The sequence below is a fragment of the Prionailurus bengalensis genome, chromosome B1, assembly GCF_016509475.1.
Source record: "Prionailurus bengalensis isolate Pbe53 chromosome B1, Fcat_Pben_1.1_paternal_pri, whole genome shotgun sequence".
In the NCBI taxonomy this organism is placed as follows: Eukaryota; Metazoa; Chordata; class Mammalia; order Carnivora; family Felidae; genus Prionailurus; species Prionailurus bengalensis.
In genome coordinates this window covers 76,616,932-76,628,146 of record NC_057344.1, presented here as the reverse complement: position 1 = coordinate 76,628,146, position 11,215 = coordinate 76,616,932, and the positions used below count along the sequence as shown (strand labels likewise).

The following is an 11,215-nucleotide window of genomic DNA, read 5'->3' as shown; positions in this document are numbered from 1 at the left end:
CTATGAAAGTCCCTGGTGAAGTTGAGGGGATAGATCTTGTATCCCAACAGGTAGACTTACCAAATACGTATATTGAATACTAGTTGCAGAGAACAACCCCATTCCCTGGGCACTTACTTAGTGTCCAGAATGCTAGCAACCAGGCACTTATCTACCTGGTGGGAGACTGGACATCTCTTTCCTGGTGAATCTAACCCAAGAGTTAAATTTGCCCACCCAAGTCACCCTACAGTAAAGTGTAGACACTAAGCCCCATATTGAGCACATTCAATGAGTTTTTTAGTCCCTTATGCTTAATCATGGGGTCATGCAGTAAAGGATTACCAGTAATTGAGGGAATTTTTTCTTTTCTCTTCTTTTCTTTTCTTTTCTTTTCTTTTCTTTTCTTTTCTTTTCTTTTCTTTTCTTCTTTTCTTTTCTTTTCTTTTCTCTTCTCTTCTCTTCTTTTCTTTTTAAGTTTATTTAATTTTGAGAGAGAGAGAGCATGAACAGGGGAAAGGCAGAGAGAGAATCTCAAGCAGGCTCCTTGCTGTCAGCATGGAGCCTGATGTGGGGCTCAAACTCACGAACCATGAGATCATGACCTGAGCCAAAATCAAGAGTAGACGCTTAACCAACTGAGCTAACCAGGCACCCTAAGGAAATTTTCTAATGTGAAAGATATGGTGTACAAATACAAACAGGAAAAAAAAAAAAAGGCAATCGGGGGAAGCAAACTTTCAAAGGGAAAAAATGTCATTAATTTTAGAGTTATTGAAAAAATATATAGCATCCATGAAACAAGAATAGGAATTCTCAGAGAACAAAAATGAGTCATTGGGAATTAAAAGTTTGATTGAAAAACAAAAACAAAAACACAACCCTAAAAGGTGGGTTAGAAGATAAAGTTGAAGAAAGCACTTCTGAAAGTAAAAGAGAAAAAACAGAGATGGGAAATAGTAGAAAAAAAAGATAAGAAAACTGAAGAAAAAGAAAAAGTTGAGCAAAGGAAATAATGAAAATAATTCAAGAAAAATTACCAGAGTTTATAGTCTTGGTTTCCAGATTTAAAAAACCCACCAAGTGCCAAAGAAAACAGACAAAGATAGATTCATACCAAGTCACCCATTCTGAAATTTCAGGACACCTAGACAGAGAAAGGATTCTACTAGCTTTCAGGAGCAAAAGTAAACAGATTGGTTATACACAAAGGATAAAGAGACATAACAGCTTTGGACTTTTCCACAGCAGCTGTGGAAGCAAGACAATAGTCTTTCAAGAAGCAAGAGAAATACATGCAAAATTCTAAACAAAACAATCTCCAACCTAGAATCCTGTCCTCAGAAATTATCAATCAAGAATGAGGATTGAACAAAAATATTTTCCGACATTCAAAGTCCCTATTTATTTCTCATGTATCTTTTCCTAAGAAGCTACTAGAGGATGTGCTTCATCAGTATGAGAGAATAAACCAAGAGAGAGGAAGACATGAAATACAGGGAGTAAAAATCCAAAACACGGGAAAGGGAATCTCAATTAACAACGGTGCCCCACACATGGAGGTAACCAGTCTAGATGGGGAAGTATGACTACAGAATCAGACATGATCAACACTGTCATCATCAAAATCCTCTGCCATTATACCCTCTTTTAGGGTATGATAGAGTACCTGGGTGAGCCTGACTCACCTTTTTCCCTGGGTTTGGCTGGTCTTGATCATGTGTTGATGAAGTTTCTGCTCTCTTCTTCATCTGAGGACCATCATTTCAAAAGGATTTAGGCTTGACTTAGTGCTAAGACCTAGAGGTAGCCCATAGGAGTTAAAAGTAGAAACTACAGAGCAGTACTCTCTGATCAAGCTTCAACTCTGTGACCAGTATCTTCTTCACACTACATGCATGTTGGATAGGTGGATTCTAATAAGCTCTCTGTTTCCCAGGAGTCACTGCAGAAAGAGGAAGTCTCTTATAAACTCTCAGAGGAGCTGAAACCAGACTATGACCCAGAGACTCCGTTCAGTATGTTTTCTCCTGACTGCCTTCAACAAATGATGATAATATTGCTTTTTCCTTATGCAACTAGTTTTGTGATTGCTACTCTAGTTTTCAAAACTAAGTAATATATTCTTTACTGATTATATATATATATATATATACACACATATATATATATATATATACATATACACACACACACACACACACACACAGATGGTGGGGAAAAGCAAATGAATGGTGGACGCAAAATCAAGCTGCCTCTGGGGAGAAAGAGGAAGATGTTATGTGGAGGGGCACACAGAGCACTGGTAGCAGTAATGCTATTTCTTCACCCAGGTACATGGATTTATCATGATTATTTGAAACCATGCATATGTGGCTTATACATTGTTCCATTTAAAGGATACATTTCACAAAAAAAAAAAAAAATCTAAAAAATGGCTGGGAGGATACAGCTCAGTGGTAGAGCACATGCTTCGCATGTGTGAGGTCCCGGGTTCAATCCCTGGCATCTCCAAATAGCTGATGTCACTCTTTTGGGGCACCTGGGTGACTCAGTCAATTAGTCATCCAACTTTGTCTCAGGCCATGATCAGCAGTGCAGAGCCCTCTGGATCCTCTGTCCCCCTCTCTCTGCCCCTCCCCTGCTCTCTCCCTCAAAAATAAACAACAATAACAACAAAAAAACCCAAAACATCTAAAAACCAAAAAAATTAAATATACATTTTATTGAAGCTATTTCTGCATTTTATTAAAAGATGCTTGGGGCGCCTGGGTGGCGCAGTCGGTTAAGCGTCCGACTTCAGCCAGGTCACGATCTCGCGGTCCGGGAGTTCGAGCCCCGCGTCGGGCTCTGGGCTGATGGCTCAGAGCCTGGAGCCTGTTTCCAATTCTGTGTCTCCCTCTCTCTCTGCCCCTCCCCCATTCATGCTCTGTCTCTCTCTGTCCCAAAAATAAATAAACGTTGAAAAAAAAAAAAAATTAAAAAAAAAAAAAAAAAAAAGATGCTTGTATTGTATTACCAACTTTGATTTCAGATGTTAATCAAATTCAAGGTGTTTATAAAACTTCATCTAATACTGCTGCTTTATAAAAAACAGAAAGCAATTTCCTCTCAAATTAAGCATAATGAAACATGATTTTGCATTATGTAGGTTTTCTTTTCCCCTGACATATAGGCAATATGCTTGGTTACATTATAAATATTAAGAAGTAGTAATATTTGCTCTATATGAATATATAATTCATAATTCTATAAACTATTCAAATAAACACCAAATATATTAATAACATTATTTACTTAAGTCATTTATTAAAAGTATAATAAAAATCAGAAGATCTAATGTTGCCACTAATTTAACAATCTCAAATACTATTTACACTACTTTTTTAATGTTTGTTTTTGAGAGAGAACATGTGAGGGAAGGAGGGGCAGAGGGAGAAGGCAACAGAGGATCCCAAGCAGGTTCTGCACTTCAAACTCACGAATTGCAAGATGATGACCTGAGCCAAAGTCAGACACTTAACCAACTCAGCCACCTAGGTGTTCCTACTATTTACCCTTTTTAAAACACTGAAGTATATATTCAGATTTACTTTTTATTTTTTATTTATTTTTCAGTTTATTTATTTACTTATTTTGAGAGAGACTGAGACAGTGCAAGTTGGGGAGGGACAGAGAGAGAGTGAGAGAGAGAATCCCAAGCAGGCTCCACTCAATGCCAGTGCAGAGCCAAATTTGGGGTTCGAACTCATGAAACTATGAGATCATGATCTGAGCTGAAACCAAGAGTTGGACACTTTACCAAATGAGACACCCAGGTACCCCTCAGATTAACTTTTAAAATCAATTATGGCAATCTTAAGTAAATGTTTACCTTTGACTTTGAGACTATTTGTTGAAATACAATGATATTTTGATGTCCCTGTTTTGGATTTTGGTTTGTTTTATTTACTTGTTTATTTTTTATTTTAGAGAGAGAGGGAGCACAAGCAGGGGAGAGGGGCAGGGGGGAGAGAGAGAGAGAGAGAGAGAGAGAGAGAGAGAGAGATTGACTCTCAAGCAGGCTCCATTCTCAGCACATAGCCTGACACCGGATTTGATCCCATGACCCTGGGATCATGACCTGAGCCGAAATCAAGAGTCAGATGGCCAACTGACTGAGCCACCCAGGTGCCCCCTGAATATATTTTGAAGATAGAGCTGATAAGTTTTAGATGAGGAATATGACAGCAAGAGGGAACTTGAGGATAATTCTAAAGCAAACTACCAGAATTCAGTTGCCATTACTGAGATGGAGAAGACCACATTCTGTCATGAATATGAGCCTCTGGGTTGATAAATGTTCTGAATATATCTCTAAATAATGTATCACTATTTATCAAAGCATTTTATGGGTGAGAGATATTTATAACTAAAAAGCAACTTGAATCAGACTGTAATTATTTTTTTATTTCCAAGGATCTGATAAATGAAAAAACACTCATGACTGTTGTTTTAAAAAGCACTTCTTACATAATTGTTAAGTGTAACTTACAATCTTTGCTCTAGTTGAGCTGCTTAACTCCTTGTTGTCTTATTGTGGGTGTTAAAAGTGCTGGTGATATGCACTGGTGCTGTCTATACAGCACATTAATTGTAGGAATTATCTCTTAGCCTACCCATCTCCTGATTTTTAATTATCTTTAGAGGGAGTTATACATAGAAGTTCCACGCTGATTACCCAGAGTTATACATAGAAGTTCCACGCTGATTACCCACTGTCCAACACTAGTAACTCCTAAACCTGTTCGTTATGATGTAAATAGGATAAGAATATGTTCTACACTCTAGTTCATAGGGTATATCTCACTGTAGTGTCCCTTTCCATTTCTACAAATAATCCACATGTAAAAATGTATGCTTTTTTTCTTCTCTTTGTGTTTCTTGAAACGCAACGTTCTTTGTTTTCATTCTTTACTCTTAATTTGGCAATAGTTTCTGTGCCTGCATTTTATTCTGGTATTCTTTTTTTTTTCTAATTGAAATACAGTTGACATACAATATCATATTAGTTTCAGGTATACAACATAGTGATTTGAGAACTATATATTATTATGAAATGCACACCACAATAAGTTTAGTTACCATCTGTCACCATACAAAGTTATATTATTATTGGCCATTGACTATATTTGCTATGCTGTACTTTTCATTATTCAGGTGCTGTTTGTTTTTTTTTTTTAATGTTTATTTTTGAGAGAGAGCGTGCATGAGCAGGGGAGAGGCAGAGAAAGAGGAAGACAGAAGATATGAAGCAGGCTCTGTGCTGTCAGCACAGAGTTTGATGCAGGGTTCAAACTCAGAAACTTTGAGATCATGACCTGAGCCAAAGTCGGACATTTAACCGATTGAGCCATGCAGGCACCCCTATTCTGGTGTTCTTTTTTTTTTAATTTTTAAAAAAATTTTTTTTTTCAACGTTTATTTATTTTTGGGACAGAGAGAGACAGAGCATGAACGGGGGAAGGGCAGAGAGAGAGGGAGACACAGAATCGGAAACAGGCTCCAGGCTCTGAGCCATCAGCCCAGAGCCCGACGCGGGGCTCGAACTCACAGACTGCAAGATCGTGACCTGGCTGAAGTCGGACGCTTAACCAACTGCGCCACCCAGGCGCCCCTATTCTGGTGTTCTTTAATGGACATGTACTGCTTATTTCTATAAAGGGAGTTTTGTTTTCAAGATCCTAAAATTCTGTTTTTACTGTCACGGTAAACACTGGTCTGTTTATATTCTTTTAAACCTTAAAATTAATATGGAAACCATATTAGACTTGGTTTGGAGCTTGGAAGTAATCTGATTCAACTTACTATCTAATTAAGCAGATATCCAGGTCATTTGTTTTAAACACTGTCAATATAAGGGAGCCCACTGCATCACATAGCTGTCACTGCATTCTTTTTTAAAATATTTATTTATTTATTTTAAGAGAGAACAAGTGTGCACACACGTGTGAGTGCGTGAAGGGGAGAGGCAGAGAGAGAGAAAGAGTCCCAAGCAGGTTCTGCATTGTCAGTGCAGAACCCAGCTTGGGGCTCCATCTCACCAACCATGAGATCATGACCTGAGCTGAAATCAAGAGTCGGACATTTAACCGACTGAGCTACCTAGGCGCCCCACCTGTCATTGTATTCTTAAAAGAGCTCCAGGTGCTAGAAAGGTTTTCTTCACAAGTAATTAAAGTTGGCTTTCCTATAGGTTTTATCCATAAATTCCTGAAACTACAAAAGGCACAAGTGCTTTTCATTCAGGCATCCAGAGTTATATTATCAAGTTAACCAGTAACTAGCCACGTGACATTGTCAGAATCATAACCACTTTGAGTCTCACCTTTTTGATTTATAAAATGAGGGGCTGCAGCATTGGATACCTCCTATAGCTCTTAAGTTCCATGATTCTAGCAACTCTTTCATAGAATTTTATGATGCTTGAAAGTAGCTATCACATTCCTCCCCTACATTTATTTTTTTCCTATCCTAATGTCCTGAGTTCACTCAAGGATCCCTTTTGTGACATGGTTTCTAGCTCCTTCACAGCCCTTATTACATGTCCCCAATACATTCCAGATTGTCAACGTGCTTAAAGACAGTACTCAGAACTGAAGAAAGTAAATGTTCTAGATGCGGTCTGGGTACTGAGTTCCATGTTCTAGTCCTCCATTTTCCTTCCATTAATTTTTCCTGTGTAACAAATTACCCCCAAATTGGACAACTTTAAAACAGCAATAAACATTTATTAACTCATAATTCTGCGGGTCAAGAATTTGGAAAGGGTTTGGCTGAGTGATTCTGATTCAAAGTTTCTCATCAGGTTGCAGTTAGGTCATCAACTAGGGCTGTAGTCATCTCAAGACTCAAGTGGGGCTGAAAGATCTCTTTTAAACTCACTCATGTGGTTTTTAGAAGGCTGAACTTTCTCATGGGCCATTGAATTGAGGGCCTCAATTCCTCATCACACCACATGAGTCTCTCCATAAGACTGCTCACATCATGATGCATCAGACAACTTGCTCACTCTAGAGCAAGTGATCCCCAGGAGGGAAGGAAGAAAGGAGGGAAGGAGGGAGAGCGACAGAGCATGCACGAAGGACCAGTCTCTTTAGAATATAATTTCAGAAGGAGTATCCCATCACTTCTGCCATATTCTATTTGTTACAATTGAGTCAGCAGGTCCAGTTTACAGGATTACACATAGACATTGAACATCAGAGGACAGGAGGCATTGGGGACTAACTGCCTACTTCAGTTGTGAATATCACCTTTCTATAAATGCAGCCTAAGATTGAATAATGGTTTTATGACAATGGTTCACGTTGAGCTTCTAGTCAATTAAAACACAATAAGAGGTGGGGCGCCTGGGTGGCTCAGTCAGTTAAGCGGCTGACTTCAGCTCAGGTCATGATCTCACGGTCCGTGGGTTCGAGCCCCGCGTCAGGCTCTGTGCTGACAGCTCAGAGCCTGGAGCCTGTTTCAGATTCTGTGTCTCCCTCTCTCTGACCCTCCCCTGTTCATGCTCTGTCTCTCCCTGTCTCAAAAATAAAACGTTAAAAAAATTAAAAAAAAAAAAAAACACAGTAAGAGGAGAATCTGGGTGGCTCAGACAGCTGAACATCCAACTTTGTCTCAGGTCACAATCTCGCCGTTTGTGGGTTCAAGCCCTGCATGGGGCTGTCCTCAGGTCCTCTGTCCCCTTCTTTCTCTGCCCCTCCCCTGCTTGTGTGCAGGCTCTCTCTCTCACCAAAAAATTAAATAAACACCAAAAAAAAAAAAAAACAACCCACTAAAAAAACCCACCACAAAACCAAAAAGATTCCATTTGTTTCACAGAGCAATTGGTTTTGCACTCTGTCCCTTGAATCTAAGGGCAAGAATTATATCAGACATTTTATTTCTTTTGTCTCTAATGCATTTTTTTTTTTTTAAATTACCTCCTAGGGGCACCTGGGTGACTCACTTGGTTAAGTGTCCAACTTCAGTTCTAGTCATGATCTCACCATTCATGAGTTCGAGCCCTGAGTCAGCCTTTGTGCTGACAGCTCAGAGCCTGGAGCCTGCTTCGAGTTCCGTGTCTCCCTCTCTCTCTGCCCCCCTCTCCCACGCTCTCTCTCTCTCTTTCACAAATAAACATTAATAAAACAAAAAGAAAGAATAGAGTCTGCTAAAACATTGTTGACTATTTTTAATTGGGTTATTTGCCTGTTTATTACTGAGTATACGGGTTCTTTATATATTCTGCATACAAGTCCCTTATCAAATATATGAGCTACAAATATTTTCTCCCATTCTTTGAGTTGTTTTTTTACTTTCTTAATACTATCCTTAGAAAAAAAAAAGTTTTGATTTATTATTTAAAAAAAAAATTTTTTTTCAACGTTTTTTATTTATTTTTGGGACAGAGAGAGACAGACCATGAACGGGGGAGGGACAGAGAGAGAGGGAGACACAGAATCGGAAACAGGCTCCAGGCTCCGAGCCATCAGCCCAGAGCCTGACGCGGGGCTCGAACTCACGGACCGCGAGATTGTGACCTGGCTGAAGTCGGACGCTTAACCGACTGCGCCACCCAGGCGCCCCAGAAAAAAAAACTTTTTAATGTTGATGATAAATTGCTTTTTATAAAAAAGCCTTTGGAGATCTGGATCTCCAAAATGTTTTCCTAACACATAATGAATAGTTTCAAAGAATTTTATAGCAGGTAGGAAAGTAATTCAAGAGTGTATTACAAGAAGAACACGAGAACCTAACTGATAATTAAAACAAGAAATATTTTGATGGCTAGGAAAGTAAATTTCACATAGTTAATATATAAAAGTAAAGGCTCTGTAATATATTTAGATCTTTTCATATGTGTAAATGCACATAAAGCAGATTGCAAGAAATCATTTTATAAACACAAGCCAGAGAAAAGTCTGGCTTACCCCTAAAACTAAGCTTAACTGAAGGGAAAACAGAGGTGATTACTCACTCAGGTTAACGGACTGGTGTCTATAAATGACAAGAGGATATATTAAAGAAGTCATTAACTTTATATACTGAACTGTTGCTAATGATATTTTAATAAAAGTTGCTCTGGAAGTAACCCTTTCTGGCTAATTTCTCTTCTCTCTTTGGAATCTTTGGTAGTTAAAAAAAAAAAAAGGAAACCACTAAATTCAATATGCATCTGCAACTTTTACAACAGTTCATGTGGAGCATACAAAGTTAACAGCTTATAAATTCTCCTTCCCTCAAAAAAGAAAATGGGCATAAAGAAACTATGAATCACTGTTGTGGTCACTCCTGTTAAAATACTTCTTCAATATACTTTGGACTATTCATTTTCTTCTTATATATAAATTTTACCTTTCTCTAAATAAACACAAGGACACCAAAAGTCAGAGAAGGAACAGAATAGGAATTCAGGTAGGCAGATGAAGCTTAAGTAATAAGGGGGCTCTTACAGGTGAGTTTGGAGGAAGTCTCTTTAACTTGCGTCAGTTAACACGAGGGAGAAGGGCCAAATGAAGGCAGAAATGTATTCTAAGCAGTCTAGTCAAAAGAGTTCAGGACTTAAGCAGAGTTCAGGTAACAGTTACAGGCAACAGCACAAAGCAGGATCTTAACACATTTTATATGCTTTATATGCTTCCTATTAAGGAAAGAACTTTATGTGCTTCCTGTTTTGTTTTTTTTTTAGTATTTATTTATTTTTGAAAGGGAGAGACTGAGTGTGAGCTGGGGAGGGGCAGAAAGAGAGGGAGACACAGAATTCAAAGCAGGCTCCAGGCTTCAAGCTGTCAGCACAGAGCCCAGAGTGGGGCTCTAACTCAGGAATGGTGAGATCATGACCTGAGCTGAAGTCAAACGACTAACCCAACTGAGCCACCCAGGTGCCCCATGCGTTTCTTGTTAAGGATTCTCAAACCTGACCTGAGTGAGTGTGCAGTGGAGGTCAGTGGAGTACCTGGATGAAAGGAAGAGAATAGCAGCTTTTGACAGAAACGAATCCTGACAGGCCATTGAGGACTAGGTATCTGGGAGAGTTTAAAAAATTTTGGAGCCATGAATATTCTCCAGCGTGTTCTCTAACTACACTGGAAAATACAGGATAAATTGAAAAAATCATTTTACCAGCATCTGGGGAAACAGTGTTGCCAAGTGGTGCTAACATTTAGTAGAACAGTTAGAACGTTTTGGCTATTAATAATGAATAAAACCCACTCATACTGTGAATAATACCCAAATAATAAGGAAACTTATTATGTCATGTAACAAGGGAGTTCAGAGGTAGGGCGGGGTTGATAGATGCAGTTCCCTAACAATATCATTAAGGATCCAGTGTTTTTTCATCTCTTTACTTTGCTATCTGTTTACTTTGTAGCTCTTTGTCAAGAGCTTCATCCTTTAGGTAACAGCTTCATCCTCAGGCAATAAAAAGATGGTATCAGAAATTCTTGGCATCATAACCCAGATATGCCAACATCCAGAGAAAGAATACCACTCTCAGGCGTGAGGAAGTATTTTTATTTATTTATTTATTTATTTATTTGGAAAAAGAATCAACTTTTTTATTTGTTCATTTCTTGCATTTGAAGTATTCCTTGATGACATCCTTGGCCTGAGACTCTTTGCCATAGTCCTTAACCACCATATAACTGCAACCAACCACTTAATGGGGTTTTCCCTCTCTGTCAGTGTTACAGAAGCCTACCTAGCTTTCCTAGTTTCTTGTTGTCATCAACCTTAATTTGGTTGATCTGGTGTTCAGTACAACGGGGCCTCCACCAACTTGACATACATAGGGCCACCACAGTTGGATGCAAGCACACAAAGATGGGCTTGGCACTTGTCTAAGGCTTTGGCAGATTTGTGAATTCCACGCGCTAGGGCATCGTGGATGAAGGCCGTCTTTAGCACCTCTTGTAAAGCAGTTTTAACCTTCATTATGCCTCCAACAGCAAAGCCTTCCTCAGCCATGGCTGGTGTTGACTTATGGGTGAAGCCAAATCTTGACTACACTGGAGCACCACCCCCCCCCCCCCCCACACACACACACACAACCCAGCAGCAGGGAAAGAGCAGGAGTGAGAAAGTATTTCTATGAATCCTGGTACCATTGGTCACATGAAAATTTGGAACCAATTACTGGCAAGGCAATAGAATAACTATGACTGGTTTAGACTAGCCATCTGGGGTGGATTAAATTTCAGAGTAATTATTT

The 11,215-nt window shown here is 39.0% G+C and overlaps 1 pseudogene; it reads right to left on the bottom strand.

Annotated features, from left to right (window-relative positions):
* Window positions 1–10,543: 10,543 nt before the first annotated feature.
* Window positions 10,544–11,000, bottom strand: LOC122475614 (annotated as a pseudogene).
* Between the last annotated feature and the right edge of the window lie 215 nt (window positions 11,001–11,215).